The 20215-nt window shown below is 39.0% G+C and overlaps 1 protein-coding gene across 7 annotated transcripts in view; it reads left to right on the top strand.

Annotated features, from left to right (window-relative positions):
* Nucleotides 1-20215, top strand: part of NCKAP5 (NCK associated protein 5) — a 1063199-nt gene that overhangs the window by 565401 nt on the left and 477583 nt on the right. The gene's annotated exons all lie outside the window — the stretch shown is intronic.

Genomic DNA, 20215 nt, shown 5'->3' on the forward strand with positions numbered 1-20215 from the left:
TACTTCAACAAGCAGATGAGGGGCTTTGTGTGGAGAAGGGCTGGTGTGTGTGTGTTGTGGGAATGCGGGGGCGGGGGGGTGGGTGGGTGGGGTACTTGACCGTTGGGGGAGGGGGAGGGGACATAGAGCCCCGGGATTTAGTAACATCAGTCAGTGGTTCGTCGCCTGAGCTTGACATTAACCTAACTCTTGCTATCATTTTGTGTCTGGTTTTGAGAACCATTTTTAAAGGGAATGTGAAAATACCTTTGAGAACCATTTTTAAAGGGTATGTGAAAATGCCAGAGAAAGGTGGCAAAAATAATGAAAAACTGGTGACAAGCCAAAAGAATACATCATTGTTCATACCACACGTAAGTGTGAAGATGAAAGCTTGTCCCAGTATGAGAGGTGGGGTGTCTATTAATAAAAGACCAAAAAAGGCTGATCTCATTATTTTCTCCTGAAATAAAGCATTTTTATGAAGAGTCCTGAGACTCATTGTTTCTTCATTGAGAGAAGAACAACTAGTAAGACAAGGAATGAAATCAAGACACAGAATATTTTGATCCATCATAAGGGAAAATCTTCTCGACTACCAGGATGATAAACTGCTGCAATACAGAGGGAAACTGGATATATTGTTTTTGGAGACCATTAAGAGATGGGGAAGTAATGATCAGTTCTCAGCAACTGAAGTTGTTCTCTTCCTGTTAACAGGGACCTGGATGCAGACAGTTGTTAATGGCCGCCAAATGCCCTTTTCACTTCAAGAAAAGACAAAAGTAAAAGTGAGAAGTAAACATTGTGAAATGCCCAAGTTGAACTGAGGACGTGCTGACATTTAATTAAATAACAAAGTCTTTAAAGGCCCTAATGGAAGAGCTTTACGGGGTGCCTGTTACATTTGCATAAGGATGCCTTTCCGATTGATTATCAGTCAATAAAAGTTGATAATGATACAGTGGAAATGACTTCCCCATTCCCCATTACCCTACAAGCCACTGGCTTTTGCTGGCAACAGAGGCTTCCCTGCAGACTCCAGAACACCACTTTCAGAAGCAAATTCTATCACCCTGATGGCATTTTCAAGTTTTATTTGATCTTGAAAAACATTTCATTATGTTTAATTTAGGGAAATGAGATTTCTTTAATTACTATCAGTAGCAGCTATTAGAAACTCAGTTACATTTGCAAATTCATTTTTAAAAGCTTTATGGTTTTCAGATGAAAAAATTCAAGTTCTAACTGCACCCGTTAAAAGTTACTTTTCCTCCCTTTGGTGCCCATGCTTCCAAGAGAGAAGATAGGTTTTATAGTGGAAAATAAATAATGCTAGAAGCTGAGGATTAGCCTCAATAAGACTTAGAATTACTCATTTGAATAAATTAGATAGTTCATGAAATAAATTGGTTGATCAAATGCGTTTATTCTCTTCTCTTTGGGGTTTCGCGAACACTAAGCTCTACAGTATGAAAGGTCCAGTGGGAGGAGAGGCAGCTTACTAGCTGGGAGTGCAGCTGTTTCTCAGCTGTGTGCCTGCCTCACCCTGGTTGGTTATAATCCTACAGTGAGTTGTATATCACCACTATCAGGTCTGGAGCAGAATCTCCGTGAAGGATTGTAAAAGAGGGTCCACATAACCTCCAGTTTATTGGTCTCTTGAATACTATCAGTGGTTTAAGAAGTGACTCCAATTTTATGTGTTCGGAAGCTTCTCGTTCATAGAATTAAACAGTTATTGGCAGTAAGAAAACTTTCCCCAAGCTGGGTATTGCCCTTGTTCTCAGTCACAGTGGCATCAATAGGTTTTTTTCCCTTATAGATTAGAACGGGATAAGAGAATAGTGGTACCATGCTAGGGCTTTGATCTTCTCCCTCATAATCAGAATGTGTTTCGCCTGCAGCATCTAGAAGGGCACCTTGTGCATAGTAGGTGATTTAGAAAATGCTGGTGGATGCGCTTTGTTCAGCTCTCCTCAAGTGAGAAGCAGCGGTTTGCTGTACAGCTTCAAGCAGACCAGTGTTTGTTCATCCACTTGGCGGCAACTTTGAGCTAAGCCATAGAGGTGCTCCCTTGGAACAAGAAAGAGAAAGCATGTTTTGAAAAACCTTGGGGATGGTTCATTGAATTGCTTCACTGTCATGCAAAACCATCTCTGTGGGCAGTAAGTATCAGTGGCCGCTAATAAAAATTGTAAATGCCTTTGTCACTGTTTGTCACGGATAAACACATGCAAGGTTCAAATAATTTAAAATCATTGTTCCTTGGGTTCCTTTAAGGTGTGTGGTGTGCATTTGAAGGGCTTGTTTGTGTGCTGTTGTACTTGGAAGTGTTTGGTGTTATCCTCCCCAACTTGCTTTAGTTTTTCCCCGGACCACTAAATACCTATTGATGGTTATAGGCTTCAGGAATTTGGTATTTGAGTGGATTAGCATTGGAGGGAGAGAGTTACACGTGGCACATGTCGGTGGCGATCTTATATGTGTTGCTGGCTGTTCATGCCTCACATCCACCATGAATCCCACTGGAAGTTGCATTAAGAGAGTGAATCACTTAATGAACAAATAATAGGAAGTCAAATGTTTACAGTAAGCCAGGAACTCACAGCTTAGAGTTTATAAATCAAAGTCCCACATAAAAGCACACCTTGCATTTGTACTAAAAGTCTTTTTTAAAAAAAAATCTCATTGTAGTTTTTTTTTTAATTTTATTGGAGTATAGTTGATTTACATTGTTGTGTTAGTTTCAGGTGTACAGCAAAGTGATTCAGTTATACATATAAATATATTCATTCTTTTTTAGATTCTTTTCTCATGTAGGTTATCACAGGATATTGGGCAGAGTTCCCTGTACTATACAGTAGGTCCTTGTTGATAATCTCTCTTATATATGGTAGGGTGTGTATGTTCACCCCAAGCTCCTGATTTATTAAAAGTCTTTTTCTTTTTAAGTTACTAGTGCCATTTAAAATTGTCATGAAACACAAAGTCATCACTGTTTACATTTTGTATCCTCTTTTTATCTAGCTACTGCTCTTTAATGACTTTGTCACCAAAGATGTAAAAACGAACATGAGCAGTGTGTTTGCAATGGTTTGAAACAGTAATAAAGGACAAAGCCATGTTAACTGTTATTCTCAGAAAGCTTATGACTCAATAGCTGTCTAATTTAATAAAGTCTTGTTACAGTGGAATGATTCAGCTGTAAGAAACTTGTACTGGAGTCAATGCGATCTTTTAAAATTCTTGGGAGTAGTAGTTTTTCATGCTGTCCGCTCTTAGGCAAGCTGCAGTGTGCTGCAGAGTTGTTTGTCAATGCCTGGGCTTATTTTCATAAGAAAGTATTGATTACAGAGTGAAAAACATTTAGTTTAACAGCAATCAATGATAACAGACAATAGGACGTTTGAAGTTTCGAAGTCTTTTAAATACACACTAAACGCACAATCCAGGTAGTTAAATTATTGGGAAAAGAGGCATGACCCAAGGGCTACACAAATTCTAGGCTGTCAACATACTCTTTCTCTCCTGAGTCAACTCAGACATTGTAAAGTAGGAGGCTTAATTATTGGCCATACAAGAAAGTCACCTTACTTAGCATATAGTAAATATACAACTTTTGGTAGAGAGCTGGAGAAATAATTTTTCTGCTGTAACCTGTAATCTACGCACGAAAGGGTCTTATTGTGTACTCTGAGTTGTTTGATTTTAATGAGTGGTTAGACTTAAGATTTTATTTCAGCATCTGAGAACATATGATAGAAAAGCATTTAAAGGTGTCATCTCCTGTCAGCATTAAGTCGCATAGGCTCTGGGAGAGTTAGAGAAAAGCAAAATGTTTATCTATATGACTAAATAATCATTTATCTATCCATATGTTATGACTAATATTCAAAATTATCTAATACTGAGATTAGTGTGACATGAAGAAGGTCCTTCGTAAATTGTTGTTGATTTAAAGTAACTTGAATAATCTCTAACACTAAACAACACTGGCTGCGCATGACTATAGACTATCCTTTCTCTCGGGGGAGAGGTGGATATCTATTCCTAAGTGAGAATAAGAAGAGACATTGGCTAATGGCTCAGCACCAGACGGTAGAATGTAATTATAAGGATAACACGAAACTGGTGCCTTTGTACAGAGATGGGATCACAGAGGGATAGACGAGAGATTTGTTCCCAGCACTATGACAAGCACAAATATTACATGATTTCCAGAATTGCTAAAAGATCTATCCTTTTTGGAAAACACAAAAGTAATTTTTGGCATGTCAACAGTGGCTACAATTTCATTAAATTTGAGGGACAGTGTATAAAATTGTGTTTGTTCCTCAACAGTAATAAGACTGCTCCGTACCCCTGTGGCTTCTGGGGAGTTGATGGATTTTGGATAAAGAAATACCACCTCCTGGAAAAGAAATGATTAGGATTCCTTCCTTTTCATGAGATGTCAACTAGTAATCTTGTTGAAGGGTCTGAAAACAATGACTGAGCTGCCCCCCTTCCCACCTGGTTTTGGAAATAGATGATTGGAACACATCCACACCCATTCATTAATGTATCGTCTATGCCGATTCGCATGCTACCAGGGCAGAACTGAGTAGTTCTGCCACAGAGACTATGAGACTTACAAAGCCTAAAATATTTACCATCTGGTCTCATACAGAGAAAGTTCGCAGACATCTGCTCTAGATACTCATGTCCTGCCAGCCAGTTGTTTGATGTGTGATCATTATAGTATTCTTTTTTTTAATTGTCTTTTCTTTTTTTTGTTGTTAGTTTCTGCTTTATAACAAAGTGAATCAGTTATACATATACATATGTTCCCATATCTCTTCCCTCTTGTGTCTCCCTCCCTCCCACCCTCCCCATCCCACCCCTCTAGGCGGTCTCAATACATAATATTCTTAATGGCAAAGACCATCGCTCTCTTTTTTTAAGACTGTCTCTTAATCTGTTTTATACCCCATAATCTCTAACAGGTCATGGAAAGGGAGAGACAGTTGGTTCACTGGTTGAGATGAAAGTTCACTCGACCATGGGGAATTCCCCAGCGGTCCGTTGGTTAGACTCTGAGCTTCCACTGCAGGGGGCATAGGTTCAATCCCTGGTCGGGGAACTAAGATCCTGCATGCAGCATGGCCAGAAAGAAAAAAAAATAATAATAATAATTTTACACCTGAAACTAACACAACATTATTAATCGACTATACTCCAATACAAAATAAAAATTAAAAAAAAAGAAAGTTCACTGGACCAGGACAGAAACTCTTTGGTACTTGTAAGGAGAGGCAGTCAAGCTCTAAGACCCTGAAATCAGGTTGCCTAAGCTCAGACTCTGGCTCTGCTGTTTAGTTCCTGTGGCCTCAGCTTCATAATCTTAAAAGAGAATTGTTTTGGAAATAGTGTCTACATTCCAGTGTGTTGTGAGATACGGTGAGATTCCTGAAACGTGATTAGAACATTCAGTCTGGATTCATCGTTAATATCATTCTTATTCGTGATATAGGCATATTCCTTTTTTTTTTCTCTTTCATTCTCACTCGATTGATTCGTCCTGGAATTGCTTTTATAGTTTCTCTGTGACGACATAGGCACTCTTTAAATGTACGTAATATACGTATATCCTTGTCCTACACATCAGTGGGGCTGCTGCCACCAGCCATGATCAAATTGAATACCAGTGGCCACCATCTTGTTGAGTAGATGCATTCTTTTTTACATTAAGAGGAAACTAAAATAAAGCCACAGAGTCCCAGTATTACAGTAGTTGTGCTTTTATTTATTCAATAGCGCCTTATAAGTAATGTTCAGTATACTGATTCCTTTGTAAATTGTGAACTATATGTAATTCTTCCTGGTCTAAGAGATGAGAGCTACTGTTCAAGGCATGTGGATGTGATGAATGGCCTGCCTGTGTGATGACATCCATGTTTTGCTTGGCCATAGCAATTAATAACAGTTACATCTCACTAATTGGAACCATTTTCTTTGTACATGTCGAATCCAATTCTTTGGTCAAAAACTTTGAGAGTCCTAGCTTTATACAAATATACACAACGCATCAATATTCTATACCTGTAAAAGTGAAGGAAGCACATTTCATAACATTCACAACTTGGTAAAAACAAACAAACAAACATTTAACATTGTTGCTTTCCGAAGAAGGAGACAAATTTTTCCAAGAGGGCTTTTAAAGATACGAATGTAAGAACGATTGAAATGCATTATGGTCTTGCCAGTTGCTTTTCTGTCTTCATGTAGGGGTTTAATTTTGAGCTTATATATAAAGGTTTATGTTGCAAAAGAAAGTAATTGGTAAATGTAAGTAAAAGTTTTACATATAAATCCTACTGTTCCAGAAGAACAATTCCACCAAGCTCCTGAAAATTTGCTTTTCACTCAGTTACCTGGGAGGGGAGACTTTGCAGAGGAGGTTTGATCTCCTTTGCACTGAGACAAAGAGTTGGGGTGGGCTGGGTGCCCCTGGACAGTTAGCACCTTTTAGGGCCACCAAGTTGGACTTGGTGATCTAAAGTGCCTTTCCAAGTGTAAAGACTTCCATTTCCTTTTGATTGTAAGATCTATAGAAGATCCATAAGTTTCCACGTGGAAACCTAGTCGAATAGCTTGGTTGTGTTCATTCCGGTCTGACTAAGCCATCCAGGAGAGACCACTTCCAAATGAGAAAGGGCTAAGCATTCAGCCAGAAGTGGAAACGGGGGAGAAGCCAGGCAATTACAAAAAAAGCATCTAAGGGGTTTCCCTGGTGGCGCAGTGGTTGGGAGTCCGCCTGCCGATGCAGGGGGCGTGGGTTCGTGCCCCGGTCCGGGAGGATCCCGCGTGCCGCGGAGCGGCTGGGCCCATGAGCCGTGGCCGCTGGGCCTGCGCGTCCGGAGCCTGTGCTCCGCGGCAGGAGGGGCCACAGCAGTGAGAGGCCCGCGTACCAACAAAAAAAAAAAAAAAAAAATCTTGTTAAAAAAAGCATCTGAGAACGTCATTTCTGATGCTCACTTAAATTGCATACCAACGACCTGGAGTCATGATGCAGGAGTATCTACTGCAAGCTTTTCTGTACTCAGCCGTGTGACAGACATTCTGTTAGTGGTAACTATAGTCTCCATTGGCCTGTTTTTCATGACATTATTTGTGCTACATGGAGCCATGTTTTCTATTTGCTTCCTCTTGTGACTATCTCCCACCTCTCAGGAACTGAGATTATCTATCATAACCTTCTCTTCCATTTATGTGATTAACCAAGGGTTAAGTACACTTTTCAAAAAAGTGCTCAGATCGTCTTTTCATAATACACATTTTCCCTTCCTATAGATTAACGGTGCTCAGTCAGCTCATTTATAGGTCTTTAATGATTTCCCCATAAAAATGAAATTTCCGTTTAACCTTACCTCTCCAAAATAACACAAACTATAATTATTCAGTGTGTAGCATTTTCAATTTCTTCTGGCTTTGCTAGTTGTATGAAATGAAATACTAAAGCGTTGAACTAGAACTTGTGATTAGTTCCACATTGATCTTTTAAATATTATAGCTGACCTTTTAATGGAATGATAGAATGTGAAAGTTTGTATTTGCTAACGAGGATAAGGGGTACTGCTAAAAATCATGTCATTTTGAAATTTTATGTTTCTAAGATAGTCTAGTATCATAAAATCATGGAAGCTGGCTATGTAGAAGTCTATCCATATGTTCTCAGGGCCTCGTTTAAAACAATATTCAGATGGAGTTTTCCACAATGAAATTGGAAGTATGAAGGCATTCTAGTGTGTCTTCCAAATGAATAAAAAGTATTTGTGAGAAATCAATATTAATTACTGAGGTCCCAGAAGCCATTTCTCTGGCAGATTTAAAAGGAAAGCTCCGGTAATACCTTGTACAGTCTGTTGCTGACATTATAATTATTCTCCTATTTGATAGGAGTGAATAATTATCATAGCAAATACTCTAATTTCCCATACACATAATTACACCCATTCACTGAAAAAAGGCAGGAATATAAGGTTTCCAATCACAGGGAAAAAAAAAAGGGTTCTTTGTCTGAATAGTTTTTCCCTCCTACCATTCTGTAAAATCTAGTAGTGTGAACAAAAGAACAGTAAAATGTACTAGCCTAAAAAATATAATGGAATTATACATGCTTCTTAAGGAGGCCACAGCAAATCCTCTAAGAAAGGAAATTTTTGACTTAATAGTTGAGGAGTGAAAGTGACTAATCAAAGAAAAGATTTGAATCTGAAGTTTGGGGTTACAATCTATGGGCTGTTAGGAGAGGGCAAAAAATCAGACCAGACAAAGGCAATGGTAAGGGAAAAGAAAATGACAAACCGGGTGACATGTATTTTTGGGGTTTTTAAACCAAAGAAAATCTCATTACATTGTCCTCAGAGCAAAGACTGAAAGTTGTCACAGATACAGACTCTGCAAACCTAGAACTAGTGGCCAACTAAGGGAGAGGAAATAGTGGGAGGTCAATAGGATTCAGTTTAACTCAACAAGAATGTATTGGACACTTCTAGAATGCTCAGTGATGTGCTAACCTTCTGTGGGGTTTCATTACCAAGTGCAAGCCTCAATCTCTGCCTCAAGAAGAGGATGCTCTTTGAAGAGACAGGAGATAATAATTATATAGGAAACGCTTAGCAAACCATATGACATATTCACCTTAGCTTTTTAAAAATTATATTAAGGACACCAACGTATGAGATAAACCATAAATTAGGTGGGCAGTGAAGTAAGGGAGACAACAGAGCGGAGAAGGCAGAGCACCTGTTAACTTTTGTAGTCAGTAGAGCTGAAGTTCCAGAGCGGAGTGCAGAAGGGACAATAAGAGATCTTGGAATCCTCCACAATAAGGAGTGAGGAGAGAAATATAGTGACGCAAAGTTTGTAATGGAAACTAAGTCTGCTGAAGAAATCCATTCATTCTCCACTGGTCATTGTGGGGTAAAGGCAGATAAGGAAAAGAGTGAGGGTAGAATGGAGAATAAATAAATCTAGGGCCTCATGGATTGGTTCAGGGCTGGAAGTAAAAATCCCCCAAAGAACTGAAATTCTCCCCCTTCCTTGTATGAAATATACTGTATCCACAGAACAGAAAAGAACACTTGAGACTTCGATCAAGTAGGAAGGAACTTAATAAAATTGACTTCTGAGAACCCCCAGAGGGATAGAATAATTAATAGCTGCTGTTAATTGTGATCATTTAACATGACAACAGAGAAAGATCTGTGACCAGAGAAGGAAAAGGAGTCATTGACCTATTATAAAAGGACCCAGTGGTTGGGTAAATGAAGCTTTTTTCTAAGTAAAGTTGAAAATTCGGCCTTTTGATCGAATAAACTCAAGGAAGTGATTGGGGTAAGGGAAAGAGTGTGTCTGAATTTGGCAGCGGACAATGGAAACCAAGCTTCTGCTCACTTCATTACTCCATGTCTTACTTTCCTTGGTCGTCCCCCATAATCATCAGATATTCGAAGACTTGGAAGAAAATGATTTTCTGAGAAGCTTGTTGAAGTCAGAAAGTCAGTGAGCTAGAATATCCTAAGGAAGGCCTTTTCCAACTCAGGGAACCATTGCTAACGAATGACAGTAATAATAAAAAAAGGGAGCAGTCACTTCTGCCAACTGGTCCCTATTACAGTTGTCATTCATTTCTGGGGTCCACCCTGAGGAGGAATTCTCTTGCTCAGACATTTAGATCCTGCTATCCTCCTGCAGATCTACTGAAACCTGCAGTTGTTCGGGAACCAAATGAAAACCAATGCCTCTGGGGTCTAAGTTTCATCACCTTTTTTCCCAGTTTTGTGATGCCCAATGTTATCTTTTAACATTGCCTTTCCTGTTTTACACTAGCCAAGAAAACCACAGCCTTACCCTCTTAAATCTACAGCTTCACCTACCTCATTGTCCCTACGGGGATGCCAAGTCGCCTTCATCCTTACATAGGATGAAATCCATACTATGACTAACCCCCAACATATATACACCCCCCTGACTTATAGATATTATGTTTCCCCTCATTATACTCTTTGTACCATTAGTATCTATGTTTTCCTTGTTGTTGTAGGAGAAGAGAAATTTTCCTCTACTCTCTTTGGTCTCTGGCTGGGCCTAAGAATTAAAATCATATAAGACAGAATAACAGGAGAGAAACACATTTTGTTGATTTTTTTAAATTTTATTTTATTGAAGTATAGTTGATTTACAATGTTGCTTTAATTTCTCCCATACAGGAAAGTGATTCAGTTACACACACACACACACACACACACACACACACACACACACACACACACACACACACACACACACTCTTTTCCATTATGGTTTATTACAGGATATTGAATACAGTTCCCTGTGCTATACAGTAGGACCTTGTTGTTTACCTTGTATTGAATTTTTATGTGTCCACAGGAGGCTTCACAAGAAAATGAAGACCCAAAGAGGTGATCAGAGCAGGAAGCTTTTTCTACCTTTTAGATTAAAAAAAATAATAATCAATTTGTGAAGAATTGACAAGACAGAGGGGTGTGGACTAGGGGTAGTAAGTGATGAAGAATACTAGTAAGATAAGGGTTAGTTTAACAAGGTTTGTTTGTATAGATTTCTTTTTTTATTTTTTATTTGCGGTACGTGGGCCTCTCACTGCTGTGGCCTCTCCCGTTGAGGAGCACAGGCTCTGGACGCGCAGGCTCAGCGGCCATGGCTCACGGGCCCAGCCGCTCTGCGGCATGTGGGATCTTCCCGGACCGGGGCACGAACCCGTGTCCCCTGCATCGGCAGGCGGACTCTCAACCACTGCGCCACCAGGGAAGCCCGGTATAGATTTCTTGGCCCGAAGTTCTCTGTCTCTGGTGATAAGAATGTCTTCCTTCTTCCTGAGTATAAGGAGGATGTCTCTCATGTGAGGGTTTTATGACCTGTTTTGGGGAAGACGCAGGAAGGAGTTGGGGAAGGTCAGAGCAACCTCTGCTGTTTTCTCAAACTCCTTCGGCTTAAGATACCCAATATGCCAAGGTGCCATATTTAGGGGTAATCTGTCCTAAACCCCATCGCTGTGATTGTGCCTAATTTCATGGATGCCTGTGTGAGCATTGCATGTGCGAGTTGAAAGGGATCTTAACATTTTAGAAAGAGGTCCAAAGACGGTTAGTGTATTTCCCAAAGTTGCCCAGTAGAATAATGGGAGAACCAAAACGATAATAACCCAGACTACTAGCCTCTCCTGTGGTGCTTTCACAGGAATCATGGTGGTGAAATTCACGATACTTTAAAGTAATGAAAGCTGTGGGCTGTGGATCAAGGGATAGCTTTCTGTCCCATTTTTTTTAGCCATATGATAATAAAATCAAAACTGCATTACTTTATACTGTGGATGCCGTATTACCACCTTATTCTTCACTTGTAGCCCTATTTGATAAGTCATAAAGATCACTGACTATAAGAGAAAGACAACTTAATTTGCTGTCTTTGCAGGATACCATCATTTGTTATGATTTGTTCCCACATGCCTTTATAATCCGTATCAACCTTGACATACCCAACCTTCATTTTATTGCGTTTTTCTGCACTACCCACCCTGAAAATACTCCTCCCATAAAATTCATATATGTATCTTTTTGATAAGTGATAAACATATAGATAATTTTTGCCTTAGAAAACGTAATCGTATGGAGTGATTCACCTGTGACACTTCCCTTTTAGAGCTCCTGTCTAGCATTGAGGATATTTTTAAGATCCTCCTAAGTGCCCATCTGTCTCCTTTACCCTTGAAATTTCCCCCCGCCCCCTTTCCTTTATTTTTCTCCCTCACCCTTTCTTCCTTCCTCTCAATTATTTTTAAACCAAGCTCTGTATGTTTTTTTTCTTTTGCTCGTTTGTTAGAATAAAAGCTTTGTCTCTCTTGGGCGATGTTATCAGCACTGCAGATGTATATAGGGCGGCTTTTATCCTAGCGTCTCGAAATCTGATTCTGATTCTTCTGTTACAGCCAACAGTACGGGCTTTAAAAAAATCAATTCTTAAGTTCCTTATCTGTTTCTCTGCCTCTAGGATAACTGGATCTTTCATAACTAATGGGGATATTGAATTCAGGAAGCCTTATGGGGAAAATATATTGCAGTTTGTGTAAATAGCAAAAATGAGGCTGCAATTAGAGGTAATAACTATAGCTTACTTTAGACCCATTTTCATAGTGGCTTGATAGAAATTGGTTAACGTAGAGTTTTTCCATTAAAAATTAGTTTTCATGAAAACAGCAGTTTAATTTTGTGGCTGATGTGTGTTTGGTTTATGGACTTCTGAAGAAAAGAATCACTTGTCCATTTTAGATTCTCAGTAGGTAGCATGAGAATCAGAATGGTTATTCTGAATCTGGGTAATCTTAAAATGTTTCGGTATACAGTGTATGTTGATTGGTGAACACATGGCAATATCTGTGACTGTCTGGATACCAATTAATAAGCAAATCTAATCAGATCTTGAAGTTTGGGGTGACTGGGTCTTACTGCCATGCTTTATGTGTGTGTCACTGAATCAAATGTACTTTTCTAATAGTCTTTTTACCTAAAATCTCCATGGCATAGTATGAGCTAGTTTGCCAGATTCCACATTTCTTGAATGAGTTCATATATTTTTTTCGTCAGTACCCAGGAATATTATTTAATCCGAGTGGCCTTCTCTAATGGCCTTTGTTCATTTCTCACTATCTTTTAGATTCTTTTATCATCCAAGAGAGTTAATATTTTTCCTGTGATCCTTTGATTATAAAATATTCTTCAACAAGAATATTATAACTTGAACATATTTCAGGAAATCTTTCGAAACAGAAACATATAGTGAATACCTTTCTACTGTGTTAGCCAACAAGTTTGTTCAGGTTTTTCCATAAGGTGTTATGGGGAAACCCAAATGAACTTTCTGGCCGACCCAGTATAGGGTATCATGTACCTTTAAGCATCATGTCAGTGTAGAATACCTCTAGATGTGTTGATGCCTGAGGTCGTTCATTAAGCAGGACTTACACGGAATGCTTGGAGCATAGGTGGGAGGTACCACTCTTGCTGTAGTGCATGTTTCACCTGACACATGACCGTGCATGGTGGCACCAGAACTTTCACAGCAAGTAAACGCCTCTTTCTTTTTTTAAATTCTTTGACTCTTCTGTTACTAACTTTGCCAGTAGTATCACCCATGAATGTAACTAGGGTCACCAAACATAATTAGACCTAGGATAGAGGTACTTCTTGGCTTTCTATCTTTGCAATCAAGTGTTAATGGCTTGATAGTAACTCCTGACATTTTGGCACATCACAGATCAAGCCATCTGTTTCAGATCGTACTAGGTAATGGAACTGAAAAATGATGTCGTTCGGGCAGTCCAGCCACAGGGTTGTATGCATTCTAGATGACATCTGTGATTAAGCTGATCTCTCAGTTCTTACATTAAAATGTAATTTAAAATGTACTCCCCCTCAGTATTAACATATGATCTGCTTAAAAAGCACATTTTTGAGATTTTTAAAAGAAATACGTAACTGCGATATTTATTTAATATGTCGTGATCGTGAAAGACTAAAATGCTTCTAGAATTTATCAAAAGTAACTTTATCAAATGATATAAGCTGTATAATTCCAGTTAGCCATATCTTATTTTTATATGGGACTTTCAGGATTTTGCAGTGCTTTTCTATATGTTGTTTTACTCATTCCTCACAATGATACTATGAAATTGGCTTGGGCGATTTTACTCTCCCCTATATGCAGAAGAAACTAGCTTAAAGCATATGTTTCAAGTTAAGTGGCTTGTCCAAACCTGCTTGCCTAGCAAATGGTACAGTCTAAACTAGTAGCTGGTAGCATTCACCATACTCTTATTTAAATACCTTCCCATTCTGTTGTTGTTCAGCCTCTTAGTTCAGTTCTTTTTCCACATAGTAGTCAGATGATCTTTGCAAAATCTTCATCAGAGCTTATCACTTACTTGATTAAACCTTGGTAAAGAGTTACTGTTCTACTCAGAATATAATCTCACATCCTTAATAGAACCTTCTTCATCCCCCGGCTCCTTCTAGCTATATCGTATGGCACTCCCGTCCCCTTGCTCACCAGGCTCCAGGCACATTGGACTTCTCTTTGTTCTTTTCCTATGTAACTAAAGACTTCCCAGTTGCTACTCATTCTGCCTACAGTGCCGATCCCTTCTCTTCCCCAGGTAACTCCTAGTCATCACAGAGGTCTCAGTTTATGTATGAATTCCTCAGAGAAGCCTTCCCCTAACCCACTGAACAAAGTCAGTTCCTCTGGCTGTCATCTTTCAGCAAACTCTTAATTATCCATCAGTTTATATTGATATATTTATCTGTGTGATACTTCATTTAGCACCTGCCGTGTCCACTAGTGTGTAAGTCCACTGCAGTCAGGAACCACGTCTTTTGGTCTCATTGCCGGTCTCTTGCTCTGGTCCAGTGTCTTGCACATAGTAGCTGTTCAGTAAAAACTTAGTGAATGAATGAATCCATGTGGGTGTGTACACAGCTCTTCTAAGAAGAATTCTTTATTAAATTAGGAAATGATGATAGAACCTGTAGATTTTTCTCCATTTCCTGGGAACATACAGAGAGAAATGGCTTTTTGATACTTGAAACAATTTAAGCAAGTCTTAGAGAAATTAGCAGGAGAGGAGTTTAAAAAAATAAAATGGATTACCCAGGGAAACTGTGGAGTCTCCTTTGCTGGAGGTTTAATCAGAGGATAGTAATTGAGGAAGTTTAAGTCTTTGTGAAGGCTATGAGATATAGACACGATCATTTGGTAGAACAAAGACTTGGAATTAAAATACCTTTCCTTTTGCTTTTATGTTTGTTTCTTTGTTGAGGTCCAATTCTTTGTTTGTGCCCAAAGAATGAAGGGGCTTTGGAATCCTACTCTTGATACAGTTTTCTTTTTCTTCACCATGATGTATAGCTCTGCTATAATATGACATATGTGTTCCTAAAAATCACTGCACAGGGCTTGTGGGAAAAATGAAACCAGGGACACAGTACTCAAAAACTTTGTCAGTGACACAAAAAAAGATAGGCATCTAATATAAAGGGCAGCTGAGTTTTACAATGTTAAGTGGTTAAGAAATATAGAAATAATACAATAAATATGGTACTTTACCTTGAAAAAGACATGCAGTTTGCTTGTGGGAGCGGTCATGGGAAGGGCTGCAGCTTGTGAGTTATTGTGAATCAATGGAGAGAAGGCTGGGTAAAGTCAGAGGGCAAGTGGTACCTTCCGATATGGATGGGGCAGCTCATAACACCCGTGATGGACAGAGGTCACTGGTCCATCTATCTGTGATGTGTGCGATCGTGTATTTCTACACTAGCTTCAGCCGGGTGCAGTTTTCTGTGTTCACTTGTGTTTCTCATGATTGAGATTGGGCCTAAGCAAATGTGAGATTCGCATCATGCTCAAACTGTCCCTCTATTGCACTGTGGCAAATGTGTACTTTTAAAATAAGTGTTAGGAGGTGGTCCAAGATGTAGCGTAGATTTGGGGTGTCTGTGCGGGTAGGTAAGTTCAGGATCTTCCTCCATCGCCATCCACAGAGGGTGCCGTCATTGTGCTCTCCCTCTGCTAAGCTCCCCGGTGCCAGTGTCTCCAGAGGAGAGTTTTCACACACATCTGGTGCCCTAGTTTTTGCATCTCGTATCCCAGTTTTGTGGCGGCAGCCCAGGGGACACCCCTTGAACACCTGGTTCTAAAGGCCAAGGGGCTTGCTTTCCTGGTTTCATGGGAGTGCAACAATCGGAGCGAGCGTTCTTGGCAGGCTACTGCCCCCAGCACACTGTACAGATAGCAGGCTGAAACACCCCCAGTCTTTCTGAGAAGGAGGCCCATTTGTGTGTCCAGGAGCTTTGCCTGGAGGGGAGGCCCACAGAAACGCTCTCAGGGAATGAAGGCTGGTGGACATAATCTTTACATTCTCCCTCTCCCTCACTCCAGCTTTCCAGCATTTTCCAGAAAGGAGCTCATATCCTTGTCTGCTGCCCTGATTTCTGCAGCAGCCACCAGGGGACACCTCTATATCAACTGGCTCTGAAAGCCAGCAGGGCTTACACTCGTGGGTCCCACAGGACCATACCCAACAGAGAAAGTGTTCTTAAACAGCTAGCACCTTGAGGACACAGCAAGCAGCAACAGACCCTGGAGCTCAGTCTGTCTGTGAACGAGGCCTATAAGCTTATCAGAAGAGCTGCAATGTGAGGTGCAGGCTTCTAATTAAGCAGACGCCAGAGGACTGACTGCAAACCTTTTCAAAGGCCTTGGAAGGCAGGTGTTCTCTTCACTCTCTGTGCTGTGCTCCAGAGTGCCAGCATCTCTTGGAGGAGAGCTTTTACATGTGGCTGATGTCACAGATTTTATATCTGGTGACCAGTCCTTCAAGACAGGGAAAGGTAGGTGTTTCACCTAATACACAGAAACAAACACAGAGAGTCAAGCAAAATGAAGAAACAGAACGATATGTTCCAAATGAAAGAATAAGATAAGACCTCAGAAAAAACCTTAATGAAGTGGAGATTAGTAATCTACCTGATAAAGAGTTCAATGTAATGGTCATAAGATGCTCACCACACTTGGGAGAAGAATAGATGAACACGGTAGAAAAATATAAGAAAATACCAAACAGAGCTGAGGATTACGATAACTAAAATGAAAAATACACCAAGTGCATTCATCAGCAGACTAGATAAAGTAGAAGAAAGCATCAGTGATCTCGAAGACAGGACAAAAGAATTCATCCAAGTAGAGCAGCAAAAAAAAAAAAAAAAAATTTGAAAAAGGGAAGATAGCTTAAGGGACTTATGGGACAACATCAAGCAGAATAACATTTGTGTTTTAGGAGTCCCAGAAGGACCCCTATCACACAAATGTGAAACATGTCTACTTCAAGAAAAAAGAAAATATCTCACATAAACAATCTAACTTTATACCTCAAGGAACTAGAAAAAGAAGAACCAACTAAGCTTAAAGTTAGTAGCAGGAAAGATGTAACAAAGATCAGAGTGGAAATAGATGAAATGGAGACTAAAAAGACAATAGAAAATATCAATGAAACTAAGAGTTGGCTCTTTGAGAAGATAAACAAAATTGACAAATCTTTAGCTAGACTCTCCCACCCCTGCCAAAAAAAGAGAGAGGGCTCAAATAAGTAAAATAAGAAACGAAAGAGGAGACATTACAACTCATACCACAGAGATACAAAGGATCTTAAGAGATGACTGTGAACAGTTATATGCCAACAAATTGGACAACCTAGGAGAAACTGGTGAATTCTAGAGACATACAACCTTCCAGGACTGAATCATGAAGAAACAGAAAATCTGAGCAGACTGCTTACTAGGAAGAAATCGAATGAGTAATCAACAACCTCCCAACGAACAAAAATTCAGGACCAGACAGCTTTACTGGTGAATCCTACCAAACATTTAAAGAAGAATTAATACTAGTCCTTCTCAAACTCTTAAAAAAAATAAACAAAGAGGAGGGAACACTTCCAAACTCATTTTAAGAGACCAGCATTACCGTGATACCAAAACCAGACAAGGACACCACAAGAAAAGAAAATTAAAGGGCCATAGCTCTGATGACCATAGACACAAAAGTCCTCAGCAAAATGTTAATAAACTGAATTCAGCAATACACTAAAAGGATCATATGCCATGATCGAGTGAGATTTATTCCAGAGATGCAAGTTCAGTTCAACACCTACAAATCACTCAACGTGATACACCATGTTAACAAACCGAAGAATAAAAATCATATGGTCATCTCAATAGATGTAGAAAAAGCATTTGACAAAATTCAACATGTATTTATAATAAATACTGTCAACAATGTAGGTATAGATGGAGCATATCTCAGCATAAGAAAGATCATACATGACAAACCCACAGCTAATATTATACTCAACAGTGAAAAGCTGTAAAACACAAAAATGTCCACTCTTGCCACTTTTATTTAACATGGTATTGAAAGTTTTAGCCAGAACAATTAATCAAGAAAAAGAAATAAAAGGCATCCAAATTATAAAGGAAAAAGTAAAACTGTCGCTGTTTGAGGAAGACATGATTTTATATATAGAAAACCCTAAAGACTCTGACAAAAAACTGTTAAAACTAATAAATTCAGTAAAGTCTCAGGATGCAAAATCAATATACAGAATTCTGGTGCATTTCTCTACACTAACAATAAACTATCAGAAAGAGAATTAAGAATAATTTCTAACAATTAAGAAATTAAGAATGATCCCATTTACATTTGCTTCAAAGAGAATAAAATACCTAAGAATAAAACTAGCCAATGAGTTGAAAGACCTATATGTTGAAAACTACAGGACATTAATGAATGAAAATGAAGACACAAGTAAATGGAAAAATATTCCAGTTCTCATAGATTGGAAGAATTAATATTAAAATGCCCATAGTACCAAAAGTAATCTGCAGATTCAATGCAATCCATGTCAAAATTCTAATGGCATTTTTCACAGTAATAGAACAAGCAATCCTAAAATTTGTATGGAACACAAAGACCCCAAATAGCCAAAGCAATCTTGAGAAAGAAGAATAAAGCTGGAGACGACATGCTCAAATTATATTGCAAAGCTATGGTAATCAAAACAGTATGGTATTGGCATAAAAACAGACACATAGACTAATGGAGCTGAATAGAGAGCCTAGAAACATAGCCACACATACATGGTCAATTAATTTATGGCAAAGGAGCTAAGACTGTAAAATGGGAAAAAAGTCTCTTCAATAAATGGTGTTGGGGAAAATGGATGTCCATGTGCAAAAGAATGAAACTAGACTGCTATCTTACACCATACACAAAAATTATCTCAAAGTGGATTAAAGACTTAATGGAATGTAAGACCTGAAACCATAGAATTCCTAAAAGTAAACATACATGGTAAGCTATTTGACGTTAGTCTTGGTGATGATCTTTTGAATCTGTTACCAAAAGCAAAAATACTCACGTGGGACTACATCAAACTAAAGAGCTTATGCATAGCAAAGGAAGGTATCAACAAAATGGAAAGGCAACCAACTGAGTGGGAGAAAATGTTTGCAAATCATATATCTGGCAAAGGGTTGATATGTAAGCTGAGCCTGGAAGGAACCCTAGGCTTTGAATAGAGAGGGCTTTTGAAGCAGGAGGGAGAGCATGGTCGAAGGCACAGGATGTGGAGTATTTTTAGAGGACCTTGATTCATTTCCGAGAATGGTCTGTCTCATTAATGGTCCTCAGGAGAATTTTTTCTCCGTGAGTTATGCAATGGATCAAGTTTCATCTGGGTGATTCGTGGTACAGAGTCATAGTGTCTGATTTATTTGGAGACTGAAGTATATGCTTCCCATCTTTGCCTTTAAGAATGTAGGTCCCTTATAAGCAGACATTGAGTCTTTGATTTTCATCATGGAATATTTATCCTTAACACATAGTGCTTAATGTAGTAACATCCATAACCATAATAGCATGACATGCTCTAAAAAAAAAAAAAAAAAAAAACAGGTGGTAACAGCAGCACAACCAAAATGAAAAAGTCATAGCGTGGCTCAGTCTGTAATGTCAGGATCTGAGCTTGTGTGCTTTTTACCAGTTCCTGGAGTGCGTTTTTGAAGAACCATCTATTCTGGGTCATCCAGTCCCCCTTTTAATCTATGATGCCCATGTGTGAGGAGCTCACTTTCTAGGACTACACATAAAGAGGGTGGCTTAACCAATTTCTATCTGGGAAAACCTAATTGGGCAAATACAAAACTAATTCTTTAACCTTATTCTCATCAGCTTCATGGTATAATTAAGTGGAAGTTCCTGGTCCTTCTACAAAAATCAGTAGTGTTCTCTTTAAAGCATTTACCAGAGATTGAAAAGATGAAATAATCCTGAACAGGCACTAATGGACTTATCATTATTACTTGAATTCTTATTCACCTGCTAGTATTATTCAGTCATGAATCTTCATCTCTGCATAAGAAGCCACCTGGTTTAGTGGAAATCATTCATACATTAGAGTCAAATCAGCCAGGATTGAAAATCTGTTACCTTCTGTTTTTTTAATGACAGATTACTTCAAGGTCTCTGATCCTTGGTTTCCTAGATAATAAGAGATTAATAATAGAATGTACTTGATGAGGTTGTAATGAGGATGAAATTAATA

Source organism: Tursiops truncatus, chromosome 7 (genome assembly GCF_011762595.2).
Source record: "Tursiops truncatus isolate mTurTru1 chromosome 7, mTurTru1.mat.Y, whole genome shotgun sequence".
Taxonomy (NCBI): Eukaryota; Metazoa; Chordata; class Mammalia; order Artiodactyla; family Delphinidae; genus Tursiops; species Tursiops truncatus.